Genomic DNA, 26,410 nt, shown 5'->3' with positions numbered 1-26,410 from the left:
GAGGTTAACACCCCTGCGTGGAGCACAGAAGCAGCTATAAGAGTGATGGGACTTAGGATCTTCCACCGAGTACAGCAGACCCCTCAGACGGACCGACGGGAAAAAGCTGAGACTTCTGGACCCTCAGCACTGTAGTCCAGCTTCCCTCTTCTGCCTCGGCTGTGGGTAACAGCCTGGCCCGAGCCAGCCAGAGGTCACTGTGAAAAGGCCTCCCCCCAAAACCGGTGACCATCCCAAAGGAGGCTGCCTGTGTGTGAAAACCTGGGGCTCTGGGTGACAGAACGAATCAGGGCGTGCAGAGAGATAAAAAAGATCTATAAATGAATATATGTTGTCATGACACATTTACATAAGAGGATTAAAATTAATTGAAGAACATTAGAAGTGCCCTGGAGGGTTTCAGAAGCAGGGCAGTCATCCTTGAGTCTAGAGGTCCCACAGAAACGCCCGAGGTAAGGTGATGTAAGGAGAGGGGAGGGCAGCACCCAGTCCCCCACACATGGTGTCCTCAGAAGGGAGGGTCACACTTACACAGCCCCCTGTATGCCACAAGGGTGTATTCACATGGGATGGTGAGCGTGATCAGCCCTACTCTGGCCAGGGGGCAAGCTAAAGCCCAGGAGGGGCAGTGACTTGCCCAAGGTCACACGGCATGTCTGTGACAGCCTCCACAGGAGGTCACAGGTCCTTTCTGGCAACCTTGGGCATTAAATTGAAATTCAGCCCCAAAAGTCCTCAACCCCTGTGCCCCCAGCCTGAGCTGCTGCCCTCCAGGTCCCTCCACATGCGCTGTGACAGTCTGGCTGTTCTGAGGCCCAGCACAGGGAACGTAGAGGGAAGCAGCTTCGGGGTTGGGGACAGGAGGCAGGAAGGGAAAGGACCCAAAATCAACAAGCACTCCAGAATTTCAAGTGGTTTTCAGAGGAGCAGGTTCAGCTGCAATGATTTGCTCCGGGTAAAATCATGTTCCCATGCTCCAGTCTCCAGAACAGAAGGAACATTTGGTGAATTGAATAGTTGTTAATTTATTTCTCTGTTTGTTAATGGACCCGAAGCATGCAGCAAGCTCACACCAGCATGCGTGAGGTCTCTCTCTCTTTTCCTCTCTCTCTCTCTCTCTCTCTCTCTCTCTCTCTCTCTCACACACACACACACACACACACACCGGGCACCTGGGCTCTCCAAGTCTTCCTGCCACCTCCCTATCAAGTGTCACTCAGGTTCTTGCTCCTTTCTCTGGGTGACAGAGGTCAGAGGGAGACCATGTGTGGATGGGGGATGGAGGCGAGGCCCTAGTTTCCCTCATGTGAAAAATGAACTCAACAATGAGATGACCCAACAAGTTGGGGCAAAGACTCTGACCTTGGAGCTAGTGTGGCCAGATGTGAGAAGAGGAGACACCTGGAGAGTGTCTACAGATGTGCAGCAGGTCCTTACTGGATGACATGTAGGCACCTTGCATGGAGCAGGTTCAAACAAGGGTTGTCACACTTCCACCTGGCCCCGATTTCCACTTCAGACAACAATGCCACTGTGTATCTGTCACTCAGATTACCTCTCTGACCTGGACTCTGAGCCTTCCCACCCCAGGGTCAGTCTCTGGCATCTCTTCATTCTCTATCACCCACGTCTCCATCACCCGTCTCCATCCCCATGTCTCCATCACCCACATCTCCATCTCTACGTCTCCATCACCCATGTCTCCATCCCCTGTCTCCATCCCCATACCTCCATCCCGTCTCCATCCCAATGCCTCCATCACCCATGTCTCATCCCCACGTCTCCAGCACCCACATCTCCATCCCCACATCTCCATCCCCACGTCTCTATCACCCGTCTCCATCCCATATCTCCATCCCTACGTCTCTATCCCCACGTCTCCATCACCCATCTCCATCCCACATCTCCATCCCCACGTCTCCATCACCCGTCTCCATCCCATATCTCCATCCCCACGTCTCTATCCCCATGTCTCCATCACCCATCTCCATCCCACATCTCCATCCCCACGTCTCTATCCCCATGTCTCCATCCATGTCTCCATCACTCACGTCTCCATCCCCACGTATCCATCACCCACATCTCCATCCCCACGTCTCCATCACATGTCTCCATCACCCACATCTCCATCCCCATGTCTCCATCCCCACATCTCTATTCCCACGCCTCCATCACATGTCTCCATCACCCACGTCTCCATCCCCACGTCTCTATCCCCACGTCTCCATCCCCATGTCTCTATCCCCACTACTCCATCACATGTCTCCATCACCCACGTCTCCATCCCCACGTCTCCATCCCCACATCTCCATCCCCACGTCTCTATCCCCACGTCTCCATCACCCACGTCTCCATCACCCACGTCCCCATCCCCACGTCTCTATCCCCATGTCTCCATCCTGTCTCCATCTCCACGTCTCCATCACACATCTTCATCCCCATGTCTCCATCTATCTCTATGTCTCTATCCCGTCTCCATCCCCACGTCTCCATTACCCACATCTCAATCACCCACGTCTCCATCCCCACGTCTCTATCACCCACGTCTCTATCTCCTCGTCTCCATCACCCACTTCTCTATCCCCACATCTCCATCACCCACGTCTCCAGCACCCACGTCCCCATCCCCACATCGCCATCATTCATGTCTCCCCATCTCACCACAATCCAGCCCGGACCCTGCCTTTCTCCCTTGGACCTGCACCTCTCCCACTAGGCTCCCTGCTCACCTAGCCACCAACTCTAATCCACTCCTCTCCCCATGGTGGCCAGGACAGCTTAAAATGAACAAATCAGACCCCATCACTCCCCGATGCAGCTTCCCATGGTGCTCTGTACCAAAGTTGTTGCTCAGTGTGGCCACCAAGGCCTCCTTTCCCACCCACTCTTCTCCCTCTCTCCCTCATTCCCCTGGTCTTCAAACACACCCAGCTCCTCCCCACCCTCAAACCTCTGCCTGGCAGCTCGGCCCTCCTGGAGGAGTCACTTCTTCAGAAAGGCCTGCCTGGCCCCTTCCCTCCACAAGTTGCTCCACCCACCCCAGTCACTCTCTTTCTCTCTCTCTCTCTCTCTCTCTCACACACACACACACACACACACACCGTTTATTTCCCTTGTGAATCCACCACAACCTGACTGTCTGCAAATGATGTAGCCTGGCTCACTGTCACTCCCACATGATGGGAACAACCTGGGGGAAAGAGCAGTGTGTCTAAAGTTCCAGCTGCTAGACCCCCCCCCCCCAGAACCTACAACTGCACCAGGGCACTTAGTGGATGTTTCATAAACACTAGATAAGTAAATAAATAAATGAATGAAAAGACAGTTCTGGCCCTGGCTGGTGGCTCAGTGGATAGTGTTGGCCCGGCGTACAGACATCCTGGGTTTGATCCCTGGTCAGAGCACACAGAAGTGACCATCTGCTTCTCCCCCTCACCTCTCCCCCTCTCTCCCTCTTCTCTTCCTGCAGTCAGTGGTTTGATTGGTTCAAGCATTCATTGTTCTGAGTTTCGGCCTCAGACACTAAACATAGTTTGGTTGAGCATTGCCCCAAGACAGGGGTTGCCGGGTGGATCCTGGGCACATATGTGGGAGTCTGTCTCTCTATCACTTATAAAAAGGAAAGAAAAGACAGATTGTTTCTGAGCCAGACGGGTGCTGATGAGAAGGGAGCCAGGTTTCTCTGTTCCCTTGCCCTGGCCTTTGAGGGCCTCAGCAGCCCCTCAGCTAAGGAAAGAGAGCAGGTAGGGCCAAGGAAGCACCTGTGGTCTGGGCCCTTTTCTCTAAACACCTCATGGAGCAGTCACAGGGAATCAGAGATCCAGGTCTGTGTCCTGGCCCAGCTGCTCAGGGCAAATCCCTCAACCTCGCTGAGTCTCGGTTTCCTCATCCACACACTGGGGACAGTGATAGCACCCACGTCCCAGCACTCTCATGTGGGTGAATGCGATTGTGCTCCCCAACAGCACAAGGTAATGATGACAAAAAGAATTCCACTCTCACAGACAAGGAAGTTGGGAAGACGGTGGAAGCTGCCCAGGTCCCACAGTCAGAAAGTAAGGAGCGAGGACGCAAAGCCAAACATGTCTGACTCAGAAACCAGTGCTTCCGTCTCTGTGCTGGCCACACCCCAGCCGAGAGTGGGAGGTGGGACACAGGGCCTCTCTTCACTCTCTGCACTTGGATATAGCTGTTCCTTCACGTTCCAAATGGGAAGTGGCTTAGCCGCCCTGTCCCCCAGGCTCATCGTAGACACTTAGGCAGCTGAGAGGGCTGGCCAAGAATGACAATTCCACCCCCTCCTGCCACTGCCTGGGGTAATGCCGCTGAAGAGGAGGCAGCTGACCAAGTCCCAGATAGGTAAACTGAGGCTGGCTGAAAGCAAGTCTATGCAGACTCCCCAGGTGGGCTGAGGTCAAGGACTAGCAGGTCGAAGAGGGAGAGGTAGCCCACATAGCAAGAGAGGTGGCAGGACTGCGAAGCCTCTGAGGGCTCTAAGAGCAGACCCAGGGCCCTCCCCCTCCCACTTAGCTTGGCTTACATGTTGGAAGATTATCACAGAAGGTCCAGAGACCCCACTCAGAACTAGTTAATGAGGGATCCCGGCCGCCAGGAGTCAAGGTGCCTTCCGCTTGCAGCCAGGTGCACATTAAGAATCATTTGCCCTTTGAGCAAACAATTCATTATAATATCAACCGCACACATTTTCCGGCTGGGCACAATCCCATACATCCTAGATTAATCCCGGAAGTCACTCCTTCATTCAGGATATGCCTGAGTGTGCCTCCTGTTTTATGAGGAATTTTTTTTTATTTCATAGCTCTCATAGGTTTTAATTTGCGGCTGCGATTTTAAAGCCTCCCTTCATGGCTTAAGAGAAATGAGTAGACCCATGGCTGCAAAGACCCCCTCTGCCTTCACACCTGGTCAGGCCTGGCAGGGGGAAGGGAGCATGGCACCTCTTCTCTGGGAAGCCAGGGACTACAGACCCCAGTGGTGTGTGGCACTGGGGCACACCCTCAACCTCTCTGAGCCTTCCAAAGAAAGACAAAGCCCAGGAAGGTTGCATATTTGGGTATCCCTCTACTGAGCTGCCCAGGGAAGTCTGGGAGGTCATTACCTCTAAAACCCACGGCCCAGAGTGTAGAGCCCCTGAAAAAGTAAGAAGTTTGAAGTCCAGGTTTGGAATATGCCCTAGGGCAAGTAAATCATTGCCTCTGAGACTAATTTATAGCTCCTTAGGGTGAGACTAAATGCCACCCTGATTCCGGGCTGTTGTGCAGGCCGAGTTTGCAGTGAGTCCGACTCAGGTCCTGGCACAGCGGGTACTGGTCAAGCATGAGTCTCCTGGCCTCCCAGTCCCCCACAGTCCTTCCTGCTACTCTGTCTCTTGGGCGTTGACAAGCCCAAGAGTCCTCAACATGGGCTAGAGGCTACTCTCGGCTGACTCCCACCTCCAGACATTGCCTCCCCACAGGCCCGTCCTGCCAGTTTGGACAGCCTTCCACCAGCCTCTTCCCAGGCCTTGTACCAGGCCTGGGAGTCCTGTCTGTGCAGTGACCCTGTGCACTGAGCCCCCACCTCTCCTCACAGCCCCATATGAGGCTCTCTGCTGGGATCCAGGCTGTATGTTTTGCTGTCCTCCTATCCACGTCAGGAGACGGCTACCCCAATCCCAACTCCTAATCCCCACCCACTGGGAGCTCCAGGGCTGGGACTTCCCTGGGCTCTGACTGCACCTGCCCTCCTGCACCCAATGCCCCCACTGCCTGCATTTGTTCCTTCTGTCTGGTCTTTGCTCACACGATTCCCAACCAGGTCTGCCCTCCCTGTTCCCTAATCCTCCTGATCTCCAAGGTCTGCCCTCCTCCAGGAAGCCCTCCCTGACTTCTCCAGCCCTTATACCCTCCCCTTTTCTGGGGCTCACGACATTTCTCCTTGGTCTCTCTAACCTCAGGTTACTACCCAGAGGCAGGGACCGTATCACCTGCTCACTCTGTGCCACCAAGCCTAGACAGAGCTCACGGGGTATTCCAAAAGGACAGGCTGGTTCATTAAATGATTCAGAGGAATGAGCAGAGGGGACTCCCACTGATGAGTGCACAACCTTGGGGAAGAGGTATCATTACGCCCTCGGAGAAGATGGGGACAGAGAGATTAAGAGATGTGAAGCACTAGCCTGGTAGCCGTGCTGGGATGTGGACCAGTCCCACCAGATCCACAGTCCACACACATGACCCAAGAACCCTGTAGTCCACACATGCAGCCCACATGAGCACCTCGCTCCACTGTTGTCTGTGTCCCTCAGGAGGTCCAGAGAGATGGGGTCACCTGCTCAAGGCCACGCAGACAGTCAGTGGCAGGACTAGAACTTAAATACCAAGTAGCTTAGCCCCGAGTCTGGTTGGAACACACATTCAGAACACCTCCTCATACAGGGTCTGCAGGACCCTCCTTGCCCTCCCTGGTGGTCCACCTCTCCCAGGCTGCTAGACGGCCCCCTCCCTATCCCCAGCCAGTACATCAGCCTCTCCCAATTATCAGCCCAACCCCAGGACTCCAGGGAGGGCCAGCATGGTCGGCTGACCTTTTGGAGAGCTGGACTCTCAGTTCTGGGTATTTACACAGATTGCCTGCGGCTCTGGAAAGTAGGACACTAAGAAGGGGGGGCAGTGGCAGGTGTGGGATGGAAACACTCCTGCCACCCTCCACACCACCTGGGTATGGACTATGGCACAGTCTCCTCAAATGACCTTGGCAATTCTCAGGGTGGACACTGGAGCCTCGGAGAAAGGCCCACCGAGTAGAGGGCCTTGGCCAATGTCCCCTCCAGTGCCTCTCTGCCAGGTAAGCTGGAACGCCTCAGGGAAGAGACACAGGTTTTTTTAGTTTTTTTTTATTTTTTATTTTTACAGAGACAGAGAGAGAGTCAGAGGGATAGACAGGGACAGACAGACAGGAATGGAGACAGATGAGAAGCATCAATCATTAGTTTTTCGTTGCGCATTGCGACTTCTTAGTTGTTCATTGATTGCTTTCTCATACGTGCCTTGACTGCGGGCCTTCAGCAGACCGAGTAACCCCTTGCTGGAGCCAGCGACCCTGGGTCCAAGCTGGTGAGTTTTTGCTCAAGCCAGATGAGCCCATGCTCAAGCTGGCGACCTCGGGGTCTCGAACCTGGGTCCTTCAACATCCCAGTCCAATGCTATATCCACTGCACCACCGCCTGGTCAGGCAAGAGACACAGTTTTAATGGAGCCTTTCTCTGCCCCCTCGTCTATAATAAGTGGGGTTCATCCATTCTAGGTATTCAGCTACACCTGGCCAGCTTGGCCAGCAATGTTGGAGGGAACAAGCCCAGGTTTAGAGCAGGGTGGGGCCTGCCCAGTGTCACACAACTACTTGAAGGCTTAAGTCATCACTAAAACCCAGCGCTGCCCTCTCTTGGGGCACCCCACCCCAAGCCAAAAAGATCTGGTGTCTCAGGAAAACAGCTAGGCAGCACTGGCTGATGGTGCCAGGCTAACACACAGGCGGACACCCCACCAAACAGCAACAATACCATACCCAGGATGCCACCTGGCCAGCTGGGTCAGAGCAGCGGGTGTGGAATGGGAACTGGGGAGCCTGGGGGGTCAGAAGCAAAGAGGACACTACGCCCCATCCAGACTGAGCGCTCCTGAGCCCAAAGCCTGGGCCACACCCACCATCACAGACTGTGATCAGCACACCCTGGCGTCCCCTCAACTTAGTCCCAGCATGAATGAAAGAGCAGAGGGAGGGTGGTCTGTGGGAGGCAATGGGTCCCTGGCGACAGGCACCGTTTATGCGATTGAGCCAAGCCAGAAGGAACTAAGGGCTACAGAGAGTGGGGGTAAGAACCTTCACCCACCTTAGCCCTCCCTGTGCCAACCACACCCCCAGCACCCCCTCTGCTGGGCAGAAAGGAGCTGCAGTTGAGCCCACCACCCCCACCAAAGAACCAGCCACAGTTCTCAAGGCCCTAGGGCAGGGGTCGGGAACCTATGGCTCACGAGCTAGACGTGGCTCTTGATGGCTGCATCTGGCTCGCAGACAAATCTTTAATAAAAAAATAATAAGGTTAAAAATATAAAACATTCTCATGTATTACAATCCATTCATTTCCTACTGCTCATGTTCATGGCTGTGGGTGGCTAGAGCCAATCTCAGCTGTCCTCCAGGACAACACCAAATTTTTATTGGATAATGCCTAACGTACACGGGTCGTTGTATGGCTCTCACAGAATTACATTTTAAAGTATGTGGTGTTCATGGCTCTCTCAGCCAAAATAGTTCCCGACCCCTGCCCTAGGGCCATCTTCGGTGTCTCCCCACACACACCCCTTTCACCTGCAACTCAGGCTCCAACAGGTCAGCCAGCCCCCCAACCCCAGCTCCAGCCCGTTTATTATTCAGAAGAGTGACTTGAGAGATAAGACCTCCAAGGCATCTCACAAATAAGAATCCTTTAATTGGGAAGTTGTTAACTTCTCAAAGAGGAATTTTAATTTTGCTTTCCCACAATCCCCTCTCCCCTAAAAGCTGCCAACTAAACACAGAGAGGCTGACTTAGCCAAGCCCCTGGCACCTGGGCACACCTTCCCCAGGGCCAGAGGCAGGAGGAGCAGGTGCCCCACTTCCCCTGCACAGACCCCTGGACTCCTACCCAGGACTGAGAAGTCTTCTCACCTCTCCCTTTGGGCATACCTGCTTCATACCCCCTTTCTACCCCACACCCAAAGTGCCCTAGGAGCAAAGGGTGACAAATAGCTAAAGGGGTATCAGGGTGACAGGGCAGGGACCACAGAGCATGCCCTAAATGTCTGTCCTCTATCATACTCCCCAGTAACTGATGACTCAGAATTATATTTATTGAGCACTTATTATGTGCCAGACACTGCTTTGAGCCCTTTACATGCACCAACCTATGTAGTCCACACAAAGTAGAGGGTGCTTTTGTTCCCTGATGAAGAGGCTGAGGCTCAGAGAGCTTGAGGAAGTGGCCTAAATTCACACCTCCAGCAAGAGGCAGAGCCAGGACTGGATCCAGGTAGTCTGGCTTTGAGTAGGCATAACCTTAAGTGCCATCTTCACCCACCTGCCCCACCGATGGCCCATACATGTCTTGAGGGCCAAGGCCATGAGCATCTCATTTCTGAGTCCCTGGGGACAAAACTGGGTGCATACACAACAACAAACATAAGGAAAGACATGCCTATTTCTCTTATGGGCAGGGAGGATGGCCTCCATATCACCGTTAGGTAGACTGAGGCACAGAAGTGAAAACACCCACATCACCCAACTGGGGGTACAGAGCCCCAGGAATTCCCCCTCCCGGCCTGAGCATGCGGACCTGACTTCCACCATAGTGTACAGGAATGAGGTGGTTCCTGGGCTCCAATTAACATCCCTGCGGACACAGACCTCTAAGAGCCTTCCCTGTTTCTGGCCCCGAGGCAGGAATCTCCTCTCCATCCACAGCGTGAATGGCCTCGCCTCCCCCTCTGCATACCTCCAGGCCTGAGATGCTCCCCACCATCTATGCTCTGCTGCAGAAATCCCTATATGTGACCCTGTCCAGGCTTGGAGGCTTTCAAACAGCCCCCTTCCAGATGCTGATGGCCCCTCCCTGACCTGCCCAGCTCTCCTTGGCCCTCAGCTGCAGCCTCTCCACAGTGCTAGGGCGTCTTAAATGTAACACCTCCAACCAGGACTCTTCCTTCCCCTCCAAGCCCTGTACTCAGCTCAAAGGCTCACACCCTACCCCTGACCCCCCAGGCTCCAGGTCTCAGACTCTGACCTTTTTCACAGCCTGCCTTTCACTACCCTTCACTTCTTCCTGCCATGGCTTCCTCACCAGCCAGACGGCCGGCATCTACACTCTCCCCTCTATCTTTGCCCACATGGCAGTAAGGGAGAGCCCGTGAGCATTGACTGACCTGTCGACACCACCATGGGCCAAATCAGGCTAGAGCTGCCCTGGCAGTCTGGGGAAAAGGAGACCAACACCTACGACAGGTAATTCTCCCTGGCATGCAAGCAACAGGGTGTATGAACATGCACAGGGAGCAGGGTACTGGAGAGGGGCCACTAGGTGTGCCCAAAGATCAGGGAACCTTCAAAGGAGACCCCCACATCTTCTCTCCCTACATCTCAGGCCGGGCCACCTCCCACTCCCAACCAAGGGCATGAAGGAGGCCTAACTCATACCACACTGACTCGGGAGGGTCAGTGAGGGTTCAGGGCTGGCTCATGTGTCCCTCCTGCAAGGAGAAGACCTGTACAGGGCTGTTGGGGGTAAGAGGGATGATCCTGCCAGGCTAGTGAAAGGTCAAGGGCTATAGTGTCTGGGATCTCAGCCTTGCCTGGCCTTTCCCACCCCCACCATCCTGCCCTCTCCCTTTAAATCCCAGAAGCACTAGAGGAGCATGCCAGGCAAGGAGCTTCACCGAATTAAGTCTCAACTCCTCAGCATGTCTCCAAGGCTCCCCATGACCAGCCCTGCCCCCTCCACGGCACCTCACTCTGAAACATCCTAAGTCCCTGAGTCAACAGCTTTGCTTAGGCTGGGCCCTCCTCCACCACTCAACCTCTCTGCCCATCACAGCCCTGCCTATACCCATCATCTCACGCATCTGGGCCATGTTCGTAATGACACACCATTGGAAACAGTCAAAACACACAGCGGAGAACTGCTTAAACACGCTATGGCTTGTGCAGGCTGAAACATTACACTACTGTTTTTAAAAAAAATCACATCGCCTGACCAGGCAGTGGCGCAGTGGATAGAGCGTCGGACTGGGATGCAGAAGGACCCAGGTTCGAGACCCCGAGGTCGCCAGCTTGAGCGCGGGCTCATCTGGTGGAGCAAAAAGCTCACCAGCTTGGATCCAAGGTCACTGACTCCAGCAAGGGGTTACTTGGTCTGCTGAAGGCCCACGGTCAAGGCACATATGAGAAAGCAATCAATGAGCAACTAAGGTGTCGCAACAAAAAACTGATGATTGATGCTTCTCATCTCTCTCCGTTCCTGTCTGTCTGTCCCTATCTATTCCTCTCTCTGATTCTCGCACTGTCTCTGAAATAAATAAATAAATAAATAAATAAATAAATAAATAAATATTTTTAAAAATCACATCACCGATGCATACTTAATGATGGGGCAACAGTCTGGCCACAGTCGTAAGTGCAAGAGGCAGGTCAGAGAACAGTCAAGTGCGGTTTGATCCCAATTATGTCATAAATACATATTTTGTAAAAAATACTGGCAGGCAAAACAGCCAAGTGCTCACATTTTCTATAGAGAGCATGTGTTTCTTTCATAACCAGAAAAACAGAACATTTTAAAAGAAGTCTATGGCCTTTTAAGTCTCAGCCCAAGCATCCTCTCATCCAAGCACCCACCACTGAGAGTGGCCAAATCTCCCAGCTGAGAGTGGCCTCCAGGCCAAGTCCCTCTGCCCCCCAGCTTCCTGCCCACTGAGCTTCCACAGTGCCATCTGCCTTGGCATTAGCAGAGGAGGGGGGTCGCTACGGCCCCTGCTGCAGATGGGGACAGGGCCCGGCCACCTCTCTGACACCCTTGCCCCAGGCCACATCCTCCCTGCCCAGCTCCCAGGGGCAGTTACAACTAGAGTGACTAATTAGCAGCTCCTCGAACTGGGGACTGACTGATCAGCAGGGATATTCTGATGGCAATAGCTGGACTTCAAAGCAAGGCCAAGGGCCTGGGAAGGAAACCTAGTGGTCAGCTCCCACCACACCCCCTGGTGGGAAGGACAGTGTTCTGTCCACTAAGTCTGCTAAGCCTGCTGAGCCCCGGCCACACCTACAGAAGCTGTCACCCAGGACTTGAGGAGGAGGGCGGGAGGCCAGCTGCCCTGCTGCCCTGCTGCCCTGCTGGGTCCTGACCAGCAGCTCCCTGAGCCTTGCCCCAGGATTCCTTCTATTTTGTAAATTCCTCCACAGCCTTCTCATGGGTCACAGGGGTCTGCCAAGGACGGGGCAGGGAGACTGGCCCAGATAAAGGGTAGACGTCACTTGTCCAAAGTCACAAGCAAGCCAGGGGTCTACCCAGGCAGCAACCCAGTTCCCACTCCTTCCCTTGTCCCATCCTAGCTCTTCAAGCTTGCTGTACTTTCTCCACATTCTCTCAGACAGGACATGGAATGGGAGAGACTATCACCTCCACATTCTGGGTGTCCTGCTCCTCATGATACAGCCCAAGAGGACATCTGTTCTGTTCACACAGGGCCGAGGTCACCGGGTTGCCAGTGCTTGTCACATGTACACACATGGGGCTGAGCTTTATCTCGCCTGGACAGTGTCTGGACCTGCTCATTGAGTCTGGCTTAGATCCCCGTTCCATACCACACGTCAGAGCCAGCCTCTTGACAGTTTCTTGGACCCTTACTCTCTCAGTCCACCTATTCCTATTCCCATTCCCTGATAACCTAGAGTCACACACACGTTGTCAACAACGTGAGAGAACCAAGGAAAGAGTCTAGCTCACCATTAGAGACCACCCGCACGGCACAGGAGCCCATGAGCTGGCTCGTCAGAAGAATGCCCAGGCGTCGGAGCTGGCTGCCAGAACCCTGCTACAGCAAGGGCTAGTGGGAAGTGGCCCTGTCCCGTCCAATTGTCTAGACTGGACTTCACATGGGGAGGGACAGAGGGAGGCATCCCCAGAAAGACTTGCCCCTGAATGGCCTCCCTACAGCCTCTCCCTTGGGGGGACCCCACTCTGCTCAGTGGCCCAGAGTGGTTTCTTACCTCAGGTCGGGCAGGTGTTTGGGGAGTGCAACTAGGCTGGGCTGCAGCCTGGGCTTGACTCAGTTCCGCACTTTGCCCGTGGGCATGAGAGCCTCAGGGCCTGTGGCACAGGAGGCTGCAGGAGAAAGAGACAAGCTGTCAGCCAGAACAGGGCAGCAGGCACAGTTCTGGGGGCCACACATACCACTTGTCTGATCTCACCTGGCTGGGCAATCAACATGCATGTGCACACTCTCTTTTGCTGACGTACTCACACATGCTCTCACTCACTAACACACACACTCACATGCTACCAGGTTCTGGGAATGCTGGGTTTCTGGCCCCAGGTGGAAGGGAGCCTGAATATGCGCCCCTTCACTGGCCCTGCTGCCTTGGGAAGGTCAAGTCTCTGAGCATCCCTTCCCTAATCCATAAAGTGAGGTACCATTCCTCCTGTCAGCGCTGCTAGGAGCATAGAGAAAGAGAAGGGACGTGTGGCTTGGCACAGCAGGTGTCCAGCCTCCAGAAGGCCTGCCTTCCTTTCCACCCTGACCCAGGAAGCAGGCATGGGGCTGGCCCTTGGGTGGTGGTGGGAGGAGCAGGCAAAGCAGCAGGGGTGCCTCATGGATGCCTGGGTCTCAGCCTCCTGGGGCCCAAGGATGCCTGCAGCTCCCACGCATGCACTCCACCCTCCCTAGCCTCTTCCGATCTATAGTCTATTCCTCCACCACACACCCCTGCCTCCGTGAGTGGGGAAGACACAGGGGGTCCTGTCTCTTTGGCAAGACCCCAGGCTGAACATTTTCCGTGTGCCAGCTGGGCAGCCATGGGTAAAGCTTCCCCATCTGAGCCTCAGTTTTCTCAACCTTTCAGACAAAGACCCAAATCCCCTTCTGAGTTGTTGCCAAGAGGTTCCAATCCGATCAGTGTTTCCCAAAATCTGGGACACGTGCTGGTGGGGGTGCATGAGGAAACTCTAGGGAGTGCAAAGACAAATGTGTTTAGTTCCACAGGTATGTGTTTACTTTTCTGTGTATTAAAAAAATCGACAGGCATGTCAGAGCTGTGATTTCATGGGTGCAAGTCTTGGAGAACGCCGAGTAAACCACCTTCACAAGTGAGTCACTGCACAGACAGGGATTAAGCATACAGGAATGCAGGTGGTACCCAGAGGTGGCTACCACCTTGGCAGTGAAAGGAAACCACGGGAGCTGGCACCTACCGCAGGCCTGGCTCCCACAGTCCTCACAAGAATGGATGGCTTGCTCTCTTGCTGAAAGGCCAGGCCAGGCCCTCCCTGCTCTCTCCGTTCCCCACACAGCACATCCAGCATGGGCCTTGGCCCCCGGGGGATCACAAGGCCTTCCAGATGGGATGGATGGGGCTCAGGGATGGCTGCCCTCACGTGGGCAGAAGATGTCAAAGGCCTCCAGCTCCCTGCCCGAATCAAAACTCCACCCAGCCTAAGGTGCAGACAGATGGTAGAATTTCCAGGCACAAGGGAGGTGAAGGTGGAGGGACTCTGGAGGCAAGGGTCTCTGTGTCATGAGCGGCAACCTTCTCCAAGAAGAAGGCAGAGACACGGGCACCGAGCAGGTTCTGGGCCCACCTTGGCCTTCCCCTTCAACAGCAGAGCCACAGAGCAGTGTAGGCCGTCAAGAAAGGGCTACAGTTCACCAGCCCTGCACTACTCCACCTGCTGCCAGCAGGCCCCAGGGAGTGCCTCCCAGTGGCTGCTGATCCTGGAGGACAGGACAGGACTCAACAGTGCCAACCTGGGACAGAGTGGTCGCCAGAGCCCAGACAGTTCCTTGGGTCTGGGTCCTCCAGGCCAGGCTTAGCGAGGCAGTGTCCCGGTGATTGCCCAACCTGGCTTCCAGTAGACAGACACCAGCCAACCAGGCCCAGGCCATCCGGGAAGCCTAGTCCTGGCAGGCCTCCCGACCACCTGGCTGGAGGCCCTGAGCCTCGTTCCACCTGAGCCAGCGGGCCAAGCCATCCCTATAGTGCCACTTCAAGCCCCCCGCTGCCATATTGCAAGGTAACGAATGGGCTTCCTGCTCCCTTCTTCCCAGACTCCCTAAAGCTCCACTCTCTTCCATGGCCTCACCAGGAGTTGCTATGGAAATGTGATGACAGACAGAGCTTAACAATGGCTTGGGGCCTAGTGGGAAGACACAAAAGGCCAAGAGCTCTCCCGACACAAGGCCTTCCTGCATGCCAACTCCCGGGAAGGACATGGCATCACCACTGTAGGACTCAGCCTGGTGGCAGGGGTCAGGGGGACCACAACCCTCTTCCCACCTGCCCTGCTGGCACAGTGGTGTCCAGGAAGGTCCGGGAATCAGATGCCTGCATATTCAAGACAACCGCCTGGCATGCAGGACTTCCAGGGCACACCCTCAGTGTGCTGCCACGCAGGTCCATGCTGTGGGGAGCTGGCTGCGGTAGGTGCTCAGTGAACACTGTGACCAAAGGGAAAGGCACTGACATGTCTGTGTTTGTGCGTGCATGCATGAGAAAGAGGGAGGGAGAGAGAGAAAGGGGGCACGTGTCTACTTAAGTCAACACAGTCACAGAGCTTGAGAGGCTCATGCCCGTTGTACAGGTGGGGAAACTGAGGCCTAATGACAGCTTGGGACACCCCCCAAATAAACCAAAAGATCAAGCCTGGAACCAGGTCTCCTCTTCCCCAGACCTGAACCCCTGACTCAACACCCCTTACTTTCCATCCTTCCTTTCCTCCCTCCCTCTCTTCCCTCATTCATTCTAGTTCATTCTATTTCGTACCTGATGACTGGGATGAAGAGAGGTCAAGGACATTGCTCCTGCCTGTCCAAAGCTCAGAGGAAAGACAGGCTGTTGTGGTTGCAGGAAGCATGAGGGGACAGAAGCCCAAGGCGCTGTAGCAGCCCAGAGCAATGTCCTCAGAGACTGGAGTGATGTGTCTCCCAGCCATGCTGCAAAGAGCCCGTGGGCCACCCTGACTTGTCTCCCATATGCTCTCACAGCCCCCACAGGGCCCTCCCCTCCAGAAGGTAACTGCGCAGGGCGCATCCCCCAGAAGCACCCCCCCCCCGGTCCCTAGCTAGAAACTTGAGGAATGTGGACTGGCTGCTTCCCCTCCCCCAGATTCGGCATGTTCCTGCATTGTGCATTCTTCTCTCTTGTATGTCAGACCCTGTCCTTGACCTGGCCTGGCAGACACAGGGAACAAGGGCGCCCTGCCATCAGGCCTCACCCTGTAGAATCCAAGTCTCCATCTCTGTCAGCAACTTGCAAATTTATCCTGTGGTGTTTTGGGGTTTGCCTTTGGGGGGGGTAAGGGGTACTGAGAGGGCAAAAGGGGACACCTTGCAGAGCTGGGCTGTGAAGTCTGACCAGCTCTGCCATATCCCACGTGGGTCATGGCCCCCAGCAACCGCTACAGACTCTCAGGAGCACTTCTGTGTAGGTGCAAACCCAGACCCTCAGAGGTAGCCAGGTGGATCCCAGGCTACCCACCGGACTGGGGAGGTGAGGGGGGGCAGAGAGCAGTGAGGACCAAAGGGAGGGACCAGGTCCAGGGTTATGTGTTAGAAGGAGCTATTTGGGAAGGCTTCCTACTGGAGGAGAAACGTGGATGGGAAATGAGTTTCTCCAACGTAACTGGGCCAGTGTCTGCCCTGGCAGCCCTCGTGACCTGGACTGAGCGTGGCAGGTGGAAAGGGAGGGGCAAAGACTCCCTGACTACCACCATCCCGGCCCGACCCAACGGGACCCGCAGAGGGCTGCCCCTCACATCCTTACTTACCACTGCCCGACGGGAACCCTGCCGGAGGTGGGAGACGGCAGACACACAGAAAAGAGGGCAGGACGCAGAGAGACAGAGGCCCGAAGAGAGACAGAGCCACTGCGACCCCAAGACAGACAGAGGGGGAGAGGTGAGGATCAATAAGCAGGAGCATGGGCCGGCCTTCCTCCCCCAGAGTCAGAGAAGCAGCTGTCAGGGAAGGCCTACAAACCCGGCTTCACAAAGATTTACCCGGCAATAAAATTCTTATTTGAAATGAAATCGTAGCAGTGGAGGAAGCAAGCCTCTCTGTGCCAGATGTGAGATCCTGAAGGCACAACGTAAGAATTTGATAAATCCAACAACATAACATCTGTAAGGCAAGACACTACAAGCAAAGCTAAAGGGCATGGAGGCACAGGAAGGGAAATATCACTAATATACAAAGAGCCCCTACAAATCAATAAGAAGACAAAAGGAGAGAAAAACTGGCAGTGAGTTAGAAACCTGCTGAGGAAGAACTAAAATTGGCCAATATGTGTATGAAAAGATGTTCTCCTCACTAGCAATCTGGGGAAATGCAGACAAAATTGACATGGTACCATTTCTCGCCCACCGAACTAGGGAAAAATTCAACTGATAATGAGCAGCAGCACTGGCAGGAATGTGGGGAAATGAGGACTCACTGGAGGGAAGGGGAACTGGCTCCACCTTTGGGAGGAGAATTCTGGGATATTGAATAACATTTGAAACCCATGCACCTTAGTAATCCTACTTTAGGAGCCCCTCCTACAGAAGAGGAAGCACAGGCACTCGTTTATAAATATTCAAGAATGCTCACAGCCGTGCATTAACCGGAAATGGCCTAAATGTGTGCTAGAAGGGACCAGTGCCACAGAGTACTCTGCAGCCACCCTACAAGAGGGGACACCTTTGTGTGCTACAATATGAAAACCATCGAGCTGTGTGGGCTGTTTCAGAACAGGCCCGTTTTTACAAGTAAGTCTGCTAGTTGATGCCCCAAGCAGCCATACCCAGACGTTACGGTGGTGGCCTCCTAGGAGAGCACAAGTGGGCGTTCATGGCCTCCGTTACCCACAAATATATTTCTGAATTTCCTTTTGTAATCAGAAAAGCAAAAATCAATGAAGAGCTAATGGTTGTTTTCTTTCCTTTAAATCCTGCCTGGACCTTGATATACAATGCAGACCTAAGCAAGCGGTCGTTTTATGGTTGATATGGTAGAGCCCCGTCCAGCACTACCGCTGACCTCACAGCCACCTGACCTCACAGCCACCGGGAGCCCCCTCAGTGGCACCAGGGCTGTAACACCAGCTGAAGAGCCTCCCTCTGCTGGAGAATGGAGAGCTATACAGTGAATTCCCAAACCAAGGCCCACAGTGGGAGGTTGCCACAGTCACATGGGCAGTCAGACAGGCTGAGGCCAACCCCAGGACCCATGGTTCCCTGGCAGGTTCCAGTTCTCTGGGACTGGGTTGGGAGGTTTCCCTGGGTGTCCAGAAAACCCTGGGGCATCACAGGGTAGGGAAACCTTGGGTGAGGCTCAGGGGAGCACAGGGGTGAGGGCAACACAGGAAAGGCCTTTGCAGACAACTCAGGGGAGGGGGTTTGGAGGCTCAGCTTTGAACTCCTACAGAGCCCTGGTGCTAGGTAAAAAGGGGGAGAGTTACCAAGACGTTAAGGGAGTGTGCTTCTCTCTGCAAAGATAGACGGTGGGCACTGAAGGAGGGTGGCTGCAGGTGTTGGCGCCCACAGAGAGTGGGCTCATGTGGGTCTGTGAAGGGGAACTTGGAGGGGTGTGTGCAGGTGGTCTGCATCCTGGGGAGAGCGCATGCACACGCGTGTGTGTGTGTGCGCACGCGCACACACATGATCACTTGCAGGGCTGATACTACCTCCTAGTCCCACCCTCCAGCTAGACAAAGTGCCTGCTTACTTCATACAGAGAGGCCTCCGGCCTTTGTACTTGCTGTCCCCTCCACCAGGGCACCCTCCCATCCTGATCGGTCCCCAGTGTCCTTCAAGAAGCCTCTGTTGACCTCCCCTACCTCTACTTTCAGGCTGGGTCAGGTATCCCTCTGCCATGCCCACCTGGTGTTACCTCTGTCCTGCCCTGCCCCCCAAGCTGTGAGTGCTGGCAGGTGTGACTTCCCAGGGCAAGGGTGGGTCTTGCTCTTGTCGTCACTTTGAGCTGGGCGGGCAAAGTGGAGGCATCCAAATCTAAAGTTTGTAGCCCTGGCCAGTTGGCTCAGTGGTAGAGCATCAGCCGGGCGTGTAGATGTCCTGGGTTCAATTCCTGATCAGGGCACAGAGGAGAAGCAACCATCTGCTTCTCCATTCCTCCCCCTCCCCTTCTCTCTCTCTCTCTCTCTCTCTCTCTTCTCCTCCCACAGCCATGGCTTGACTGGTTCAAGTGCATCGGCCCCTGGGCTGAGGATGGCTCATGGAGCCTCTGCCTGAGGTGCTGGAAATAGCTCAGTTGCTAACATGGCCCCAGATAAGCAGAGCATCAGCCCCAGATGGGAGTTGCCGTGTGGATCACAGTCAGGGCACTTGCGGAATCTGTCTCTCTATCTCCCCTTGTCTCACTTTGAAAAAGAAGAAAAAAGAAAACTAGTCTGTGGAAAGAAAGAGTGTATTATCACAGCACATAGCCCCCAGCCAGGTGCACAGGGGGACCTTCATAAGGCAAGAGAACAAAGCCGAGAAAGTATGGCCTGGGGACAGGGACGCCTAGCTTCCTGTCCAAGGTCAGCACCATGGTTAACATTTACTATACCACCTGGGAAATATTCAACCTGGGTCCCCAGTGAGGAGGACTCAGGAGGTCTGGGAACATTGATAAAAACTTCATGCACGTGGTGGGAAGGGGATGCACCTGTGGCTTTCATTCCCCAAGGGGCCCAGAGACCAAAAAGATTCAGAACATGGAGCGGGACAGAACAAGGCTGTCCCCAAAAAAGAAGACCTTGGGGCCCCACTTCCACCTGCAGATCAGAGGGCTATTTCGGGGCAGGAACAAGTACCAGTTCTGCAGCCCCACACCCCAGCTAGGACCCCCACAGAGTCACAGGGAGTAGACATGGCCCTGAGCAGGGAAGAGCACTGTCCAGGATGGTGGGCCGCCTCGGTGGGGGTGAGTAGCAGCACAGCTGGGCGGGGCAGAGTTCACAGTGAGTGAGTGCAACCCTGAGTCTCATTCACAGACTCTCCCTGGGCCTCAGTTTTCCCATCTTACAGCCCAGGGTGATATATTGTGGTCCCTGTGAACCCACTCCTAATGTGTGAACAGAAGGACTGGGCCACGCAGGAGTGAGGCTCTGGGCCAGGGGTCGGGAACCTATGGCTCGCAAGCCAGATGTGGCTCTTTTGATGGCTGCATCTGGCTCGCAGACAAATCTTTAATTAAAAAAATAATAACGTTAAAAATATAAATACATTTCATGTATTACAATCCATTTGTTTCTTACCGCTCATGTTCATGGTTGTGGGTGGCTGGAGCCAATCACAGCTGTCCTCCGGGACAACACCAAATTTTTATTGGATAATGCGTAACATACACGTGTCATTGTATGGCTCTCATGGAATTACATTTTAAAGTATGTGGCGTTCATGGCTCTCTCTCAGCCAAAAAGCTTCCCGACCCCTGCTCTGGGCTGTAGGGCTGAGTGCATAGACCTATGCTTGGGCAATCCTCCCTTCTGGTGGTGACCTGTAGCCCTCTTCCCTCCTGAGGCAACAGTCTGTTCCCTGGCTGCCCCACACCACTAACTGGGCCTGCCTGGGTGTTGTCGTCACCACCGCCCACATGACGGTGACTTCAGAGAGCACAGGAGTAAGAACTCTCATTATGAGCCTGGACTAGGGTCAAGGATGTCCAGGGGCTGGACGGAAGCACTGAGCTCATGTGGCCAAGCTGAGGCCACATAAGCTCAGCAGATTTCCCCCAAAGTCTCCATCCGTCCAGATCCTCTCCCAACCCTGTCTGGAGAAAGCCAGGTGCAGAGAGAGCGGGTCTGGTTGGAATCCCAGCAGGGCCTCCTGCCCCTGGCTGGGCTTCCTCAGCACCAATAGCACCAACGTGCCTCCCCCTCAGGTCACGCTGCATGCACCCCCAGTCCTGCCAGAAAGAGTTAGTGGCACCAGGGTTACAAAACACTGATTCAAAAACAGACTGACTGTATCCCCCAGGACCCAGCCACTCTGATTCTCACTTTCCTTCTCTCCAAAGCAGAGTTGCAAAGACCACCCTCAGATGCCTGCGTGAGGAGTGTAAGAGCACAGGTGTACTGTCTGCTTAGAGAGGAACAGGGGCCCTTTCCAGCCACTCCCTAGCTCTGTGCCTCGTTTTTCCGCTCTCCAAGGGAAAAGGTTGCCCTGAGTGATGCCCATGCTTTCAGAGTCACTGGGGGAAGCCTACTCAGTGCCCAGCCCATGCCATCCTAGGGAAACAAGCTGCAGAGGCAGAGAGCAGGGCCTGCCCATGGGAGCTGCCGGCTGGTGGGGAGAAGGGCATGGTGGTCCTGAAGCCAAGGCTGTTTCACAGAGCTGGGAGCAAAAGTGCCTACACAGGGCCCCACACGGCACACTGCCAGTCCCCACACCTGCTGCTCTGCCCCACTCATCAGCCACCGGTTGCCTTCAGGCACCAGGTTTGTACCCCTGCCCCGGGGGCTATGAAAGACTTATAAATGGAAAACTCAGTGTGAGCTAAGCAGTGAAAAAAGGAAGACTTTGTGGAAGAGGCAGCGCAAAGAGAGTCAAGTTGAGGAATTCAGACCCTGAGAAGTAACCAGCAGTTCCACAGGTGCCCCTCCCCGTTAGGCAGGGATGCATGACCTACCCCACCTGGGGCTGGCCTCAGAGCTGTGTCCCCAAGCAGAGGACTTGAGGTGGAGGGGGAACCTGGGTGCCAGGCCCAGTCCATCACCCTGAGCAGCCACAGGCTGGGCCTGCACCGCCCCCAGCACCGGTCCTGGTCAGTGATGGCCAGCACTGCTGAGGCCTCATTGCACATGGCTTTGCTGCTGGTGAGTGCCGTCTGGCCAGGGAAGGCTCCCCCAACAGATTAAGAGTGATGACAGGCCAGACTCATTCGTATTCTGGTCCAGTGGCAGCTTCAATACGGCTGAGAGATGCAAGGGCAGAGGCGCCCCTCTGAGAATCCAGGGGATGAGTCCTCTCCTATTCCAGCTTATTTTCTATCATTTGAAAAGCCCCACACCTCTGCAAACAGGGGAGGAGCATAGGGCTCTGGAACGGAAGGGAGGGGAGGGGAGGGAAAGGCTGGGAAGGGGAGGGGAGGAGAAGGGAAGGGAGGGGAGGGCTGGGGAATGAAGGGGAGGGGAGTGGAGGGGAGGGCTGGGGAGGGAAGGGGAGGGGAGTGGAGGGGAGGGCTGGGGAGGGAAGGGGAGGGGAGTGGAGGGGAGGGCTGGGGAGGGAAGGGGAGGGGAGTGGAGGGGAGGGCTGGGGAGGGAAGGGAAGGAAAGGGGAGGGGAGTGGAGGGGAGGGCTGGGGAGGGAAGGGAAGGAAAGGGGAGGGCTGGGGGTGGAGGATGCACAGCAGAGGTGATGTGGCAGCTGGCTAGAGGCCATGAGCCCTGGGTTCAACTGCACCCTCTCCACCCACTGCCAGGACCTGGGAAGACCTGGCCCATACCTGTCAGTGGAGGATGGCACCCTGCTCTGCCTGCTCTGCCCACCTCAGGGGACTATTTCCAAGATTATCAGAAGTGGGCAAACTTTATACACTGTAAAGGACTGTACATTTTGAGGGGACCCAACCCCACAGCCCAGGGAAGGCCTGCAGGCCCAACGCAAGCAGATAAGATAAGCACCAGGACAGGGATGTCCCCCACACTCCACTCCCCTCTTGCCTGCCTCAGACTTACACTGCTGTTCTCCCTTCTTCGACAAGCTCACCTGAGACCAGCCTCCCAGCCAGCACCTCCCTCCCTCATCCCCTACTGTAGACCTAGAGGGATCACCCCAGATGTCCTCTGCTCAGAACCCCTTCAGGGCTTCCTGTTACCCTCCCTTGGAGGGCCATGTCTAAACCTCCCCTCCTCCATGCAAAGCTCTCCCAGCAGCAGAGGCCCACAGGCAGCCTTACCCTCCCTGGCCCGACCTGCTCACAACTCCCCTCGCCATGGCACCTGCTGTTTCCTGTCCTGGATCCCCTCCTCCTTGGCCCCAGTGGTTCCCTGTCAAACTCCCACCCCTCTCACAATGCAGCCAAGTTCTCCTCTACCACAGCTTTTCTGATCCCTCCTCGTACCCCCTGCTCTGTGCCCCTCAGTACCAAGTACCCACCTGAACTACAGCTCAGGTACACAGGAATGACCTTCGTGAGGGGGCTCCCCTCCCACCAGGGAGCTCCCATGGCCAAGGGCTGCCTCTAGCTCGTCCGTCCTGTGCATTCCTGGCACTGGGCAGAGTGCCTGCCTCACAGCAGAGCTATGAACCCAACACCCAGGCCCTCACTGGGTGCCCACTGTGTCAGGCTCTGCACCAGGTGCTGGGGACACCACAGCAAAGATGGAGCCAGTCCTTGAGGTGCTTCTAGCATGTATCTGCAGGGAATGGCTGTCAAATGAACGCATGGACAGATGACCACCTTGTAAGGGGGGAAATGTAGTCCCAGAGAGGCAAAATGCCCTATCCAAGGTGTCCTGCCTCCCTGCCCACAGGTCTTTCTATTCCATTTCTCTTCCAGAACCCTCACAGAAATATGAAAGACCTCAAAATGAAAAGGAAGAAGAAGAAGGGAGAGGAGAAGGAGGCGGAAGAGGGAAAGGAGGAAGTGGAGGAAGGGGATGAGGGGAGGAAGGGAGGAGAAAAAGAAGGAAGAAGGAAGAGAAGAAGAAAAAGTAGTGGATTCCTACCCCCTCCTTCTCTCTAACATAAAGAACACTGCTTTTGTCGACTGTCACAGCTTAAAAGCAATTAGTGGTTTTGGAGGGGACTCTGGGCATGAGCAACAGAGCAAGTGTCCAGCACAGACTTTCTCCAGCATGCATTGTATCAAGAAAAAGGGAGAAAAAATAAAAAGGGTGTTAAAAGCAAAAATTTTCAGCAGCAGACATGGTAGAGATAAAATATTTACAGCCTGGCCCTGGCCGGTTGACTCAGTGGATAAAGCATTGGCCCAGTGTGTGGACGTCCAGGTCCGATTCCTGGTCAAAGCACACAGGAGAAGCCACCATTTTCTTCTCTCCCACTTCTCTCTCTCTTCCCCTCCCACAGCCACAGCTGGATTGGTCTAAGCATTGGCCCTAGGCACTGAGGATAGCTCGGTTGATTGCAGCATCAGCCCCAGATGGGGGCTGCCTGGGGATCCCAGCTGGGGCACATGTGGGAATCTGTCTCACTGTCTCCCCTCCTCTCACTTAAAAAAAAAAAGAAATATATATGTATATAGCCTCTATGGGAGGGATCTAGGAGGGGCCAGAGACCCCCACCACCACCCCACTCAGCTCCCCATGCTCACTCCATGTTATGGAGGGCAAAGAAAGGGAGACAAGGAAAATGAGCAGACCCTCAGACTGCAGGGTTGGAAGCTCAGGGCAAGGATGGAGAATAGCACCAGATGCCCCATCCACTTTCACCCCTTCTCCACTGTCCACAGCTCTCTGAGCAGCTCCCAGCCCCCAGCAAGCCGTCCATCCCAAGTGCAGACTCGGCCCTACTCAAGCTTAGAAGAGCACCCACCTTGCATCCTCCCTGGATGGTCAGCTGCCACATGGCACACTGCCCTAGCTGGCTCGCTGATGGACCACAAAGGATGTGCATCAGCCCCCTGAGCAGGCAGTAAGGCAGTTTGAGGAGCCAGACCTAGAGCAGACGGCAGACCTAAGGACATACAGCTGTAGGACAGACACTGACGTCCAGCTTTCACCCGGCCCCTAGCCTCTCTCTCCAGTTCAGAGCAGCCACCAGGTGCCCCCTGCCCTGAAACCTAACTTTCTTCTTTCAGCTGGTGGCAGACTCTCCTCTTTCTGTCTGGGGCACAAAAGACAGAGCCTCCTTTAGAAGCAGATGCTCCTAAGTCCGAATGCCACCTCCTCTGCTCACTAGCTATATGATCTTGTAAGTCCCTCCCTCTGTGGGAGCCTCAGTTTCCTCATCTGTTAAATGGGAACAGTACTAATACCAACCATGGGGTTGTTTTTTTATAATTCAATGAGGTCTTGCATGTAAAGCACCTGACACTGTGACTAACTGTAGGTGTTCAATTAATGTACCTCTGCCCTACTTACTGCTCAGTCCTCAAGGGTGACCCTCAGGATGACCGACATGCATGTGTGCAGGTCTCCCGCCACCTTGTAGTACCAGGGTAAGTACACAGAGGGCACAGGCTAGCTGAGAGTACCAGGTGTAAGAGGCTCTGCAGGGCTGGGCACACATACAGAAGCTTAATCTCTCAGCTGGGTGCCAGAGAGTCTGCCACTCTGCATTGCTTAGCAAGGATCCCCCAAAGAATAGCCATATTCACAACCCTTAAAACCTGCCAGTCCAGGCGGAGGAGCTGACCAGAGGCTCAGCCTCCCTTCCAGCCTGGGGCAGCAGCTCAGCCTCCTGCAGGAATCTTCCCAGTCCCACTGGACAGAGGCAAAGCCCAAGGCCCAGGGAACAGCAGTTAGGGGGACAGCTGAGAGCAGAAACCAGGTCTCCAGTGCAAAGGGGGCACTATGACCTCAAATCTCAATCCCACTACTGACAGCTGGCGGCCTCCCTGAGCCTGCTTCCTCATCTGTCCACTAACGAAGATGGCCATCTCCCAGTGCCCTGGCTCAGTGCCTGCACACAGCAGTGTGTCTCTGTTCCTCCTGCCCCTGGACTTAGGGTACAGTGCTCCCCTCTCCCTGCAGCACTGAGAGAGCAGAGGAAAGGGGGTCCAGCAACAAGGACCTGTCTTCTTTTCTGTGACCCTTCCCAAACCACTTCCCACTGGGCACATAGCTGAAGGACCAGAAAATAGACAGGCTAAAAGCCCGCGGCCTGCCCGGTTCTCCCTGCCTTGCTGGAGAGGGAAGAGGCTTGTGCCTTCCTTTGTGTTACCAGCAGAGGTAGTGATGTGTCCCAGGTCACACAGCCACCACCACGGAGCCACCTGTTTGAGGTTGGGTGCCCCCTCTCCTTCCCCAACTGCAGAGAACACACAGGCTTGCTGTAGGGTCTGACAGAGAGCCACAGGAGCACAGGCTGGGGATCAAAAGGTGTTTGATGTCTCTCGCAGCAATATATTTGTCGATTTATCTCCACGGGCAAGTGAAATAAAACATATAAACAAATGGGACTATATCAAACTAAAAAGCTTCTGCACAGCTAAAGACAATAAGAACAGAATAAAAAGACAAACTACACAATGGGAGAATATATTTGACAATACGTCTGATAAGGGGTTAATAACCAAAATTTATAAAGAACTTGTAAAAAACTCAATACCAGGAAGACAAACAATCCAATCAAAAAATAGGTGAAAGAAATTAATAGACACTTTTCCAAAGAGGACATACAGATGGCCAATAGGCATATGAAAAAATGCTCAACATCACTAATCATTAGAGAAATGCAAATTAAAACCACAAAGAGATATCACCTCACACCAGTCAGAATGGAGCTTATCAACAAAACAACACAGAATAAGTGCTGGCGAGGATGTGGAGAAAAGGGAACCCTCCTGCACTGCTGGTGGGAATGCAGACTGGTGTAGCCACTGTGGAAAACAGTATAGGAGATTCCTCAAGAAATTAAAAATCGAACTGCCTTTTGACCCAGCTATACTGCTGTTAGGAATATACCCCAAGAACACCATAGCACTGTTTGAAAAGAAGAAATACAC

General features: G+C 54.4%; 1 protein-coding gene and 1 long non-coding RNA gene across 11 annotated transcripts in view; one reads left to right on the top strand and one right to left on the bottom strand.

Annotated features, from left to right (window-relative positions):
- LOC136336523 (uncharacterized) overlaps positions 1–26,410 on the top strand; it is a 94,981-nt gene that overhangs the window by 35,828 nt on the left and 32,743 nt on the right. The window lies entirely within an intron of this gene.
- LINGO1 (leucine rich repeat and Ig domain containing 1) overlaps positions 1–26,410 on the bottom strand; it is a 231,060-nt gene that overhangs the window by 193,679 nt on the left and 10,971 nt on the right. For 9 of the 10 annotated variants that reach the window (XM_066278278.1, XM_066278280.1, XM_066278282.1 and 6 more), the window contains one exon: positions 12,796–12,910. The gene's annotated coding sequence lies outside the window, so the exon portion shown is untranslated. Of the gene's footprint in view, positions 1–4,540; positions 4,621–12,795; positions 12,911–26,410 lie in introns of those variants that run through there. The other variant, XM_066278288.1, reaches the window with a different exon arrangement.

Source organism: Saccopteryx bilineata, chromosome 4, assembly GCF_036850765.1.
Source record: "Saccopteryx bilineata isolate mSacBil1 chromosome 4, mSacBil1_pri_phased_curated, whole genome shotgun sequence".
Lineage (NCBI taxonomy): Eukaryota > Metazoa > Chordata > Mammalia > Chiroptera > Emballonuridae > Saccopteryx > Saccopteryx bilineata.
Note: the sequence above shows the minus strand (reverse complement) of the source record. Positions and strands in the feature narration are given on the sequence as shown.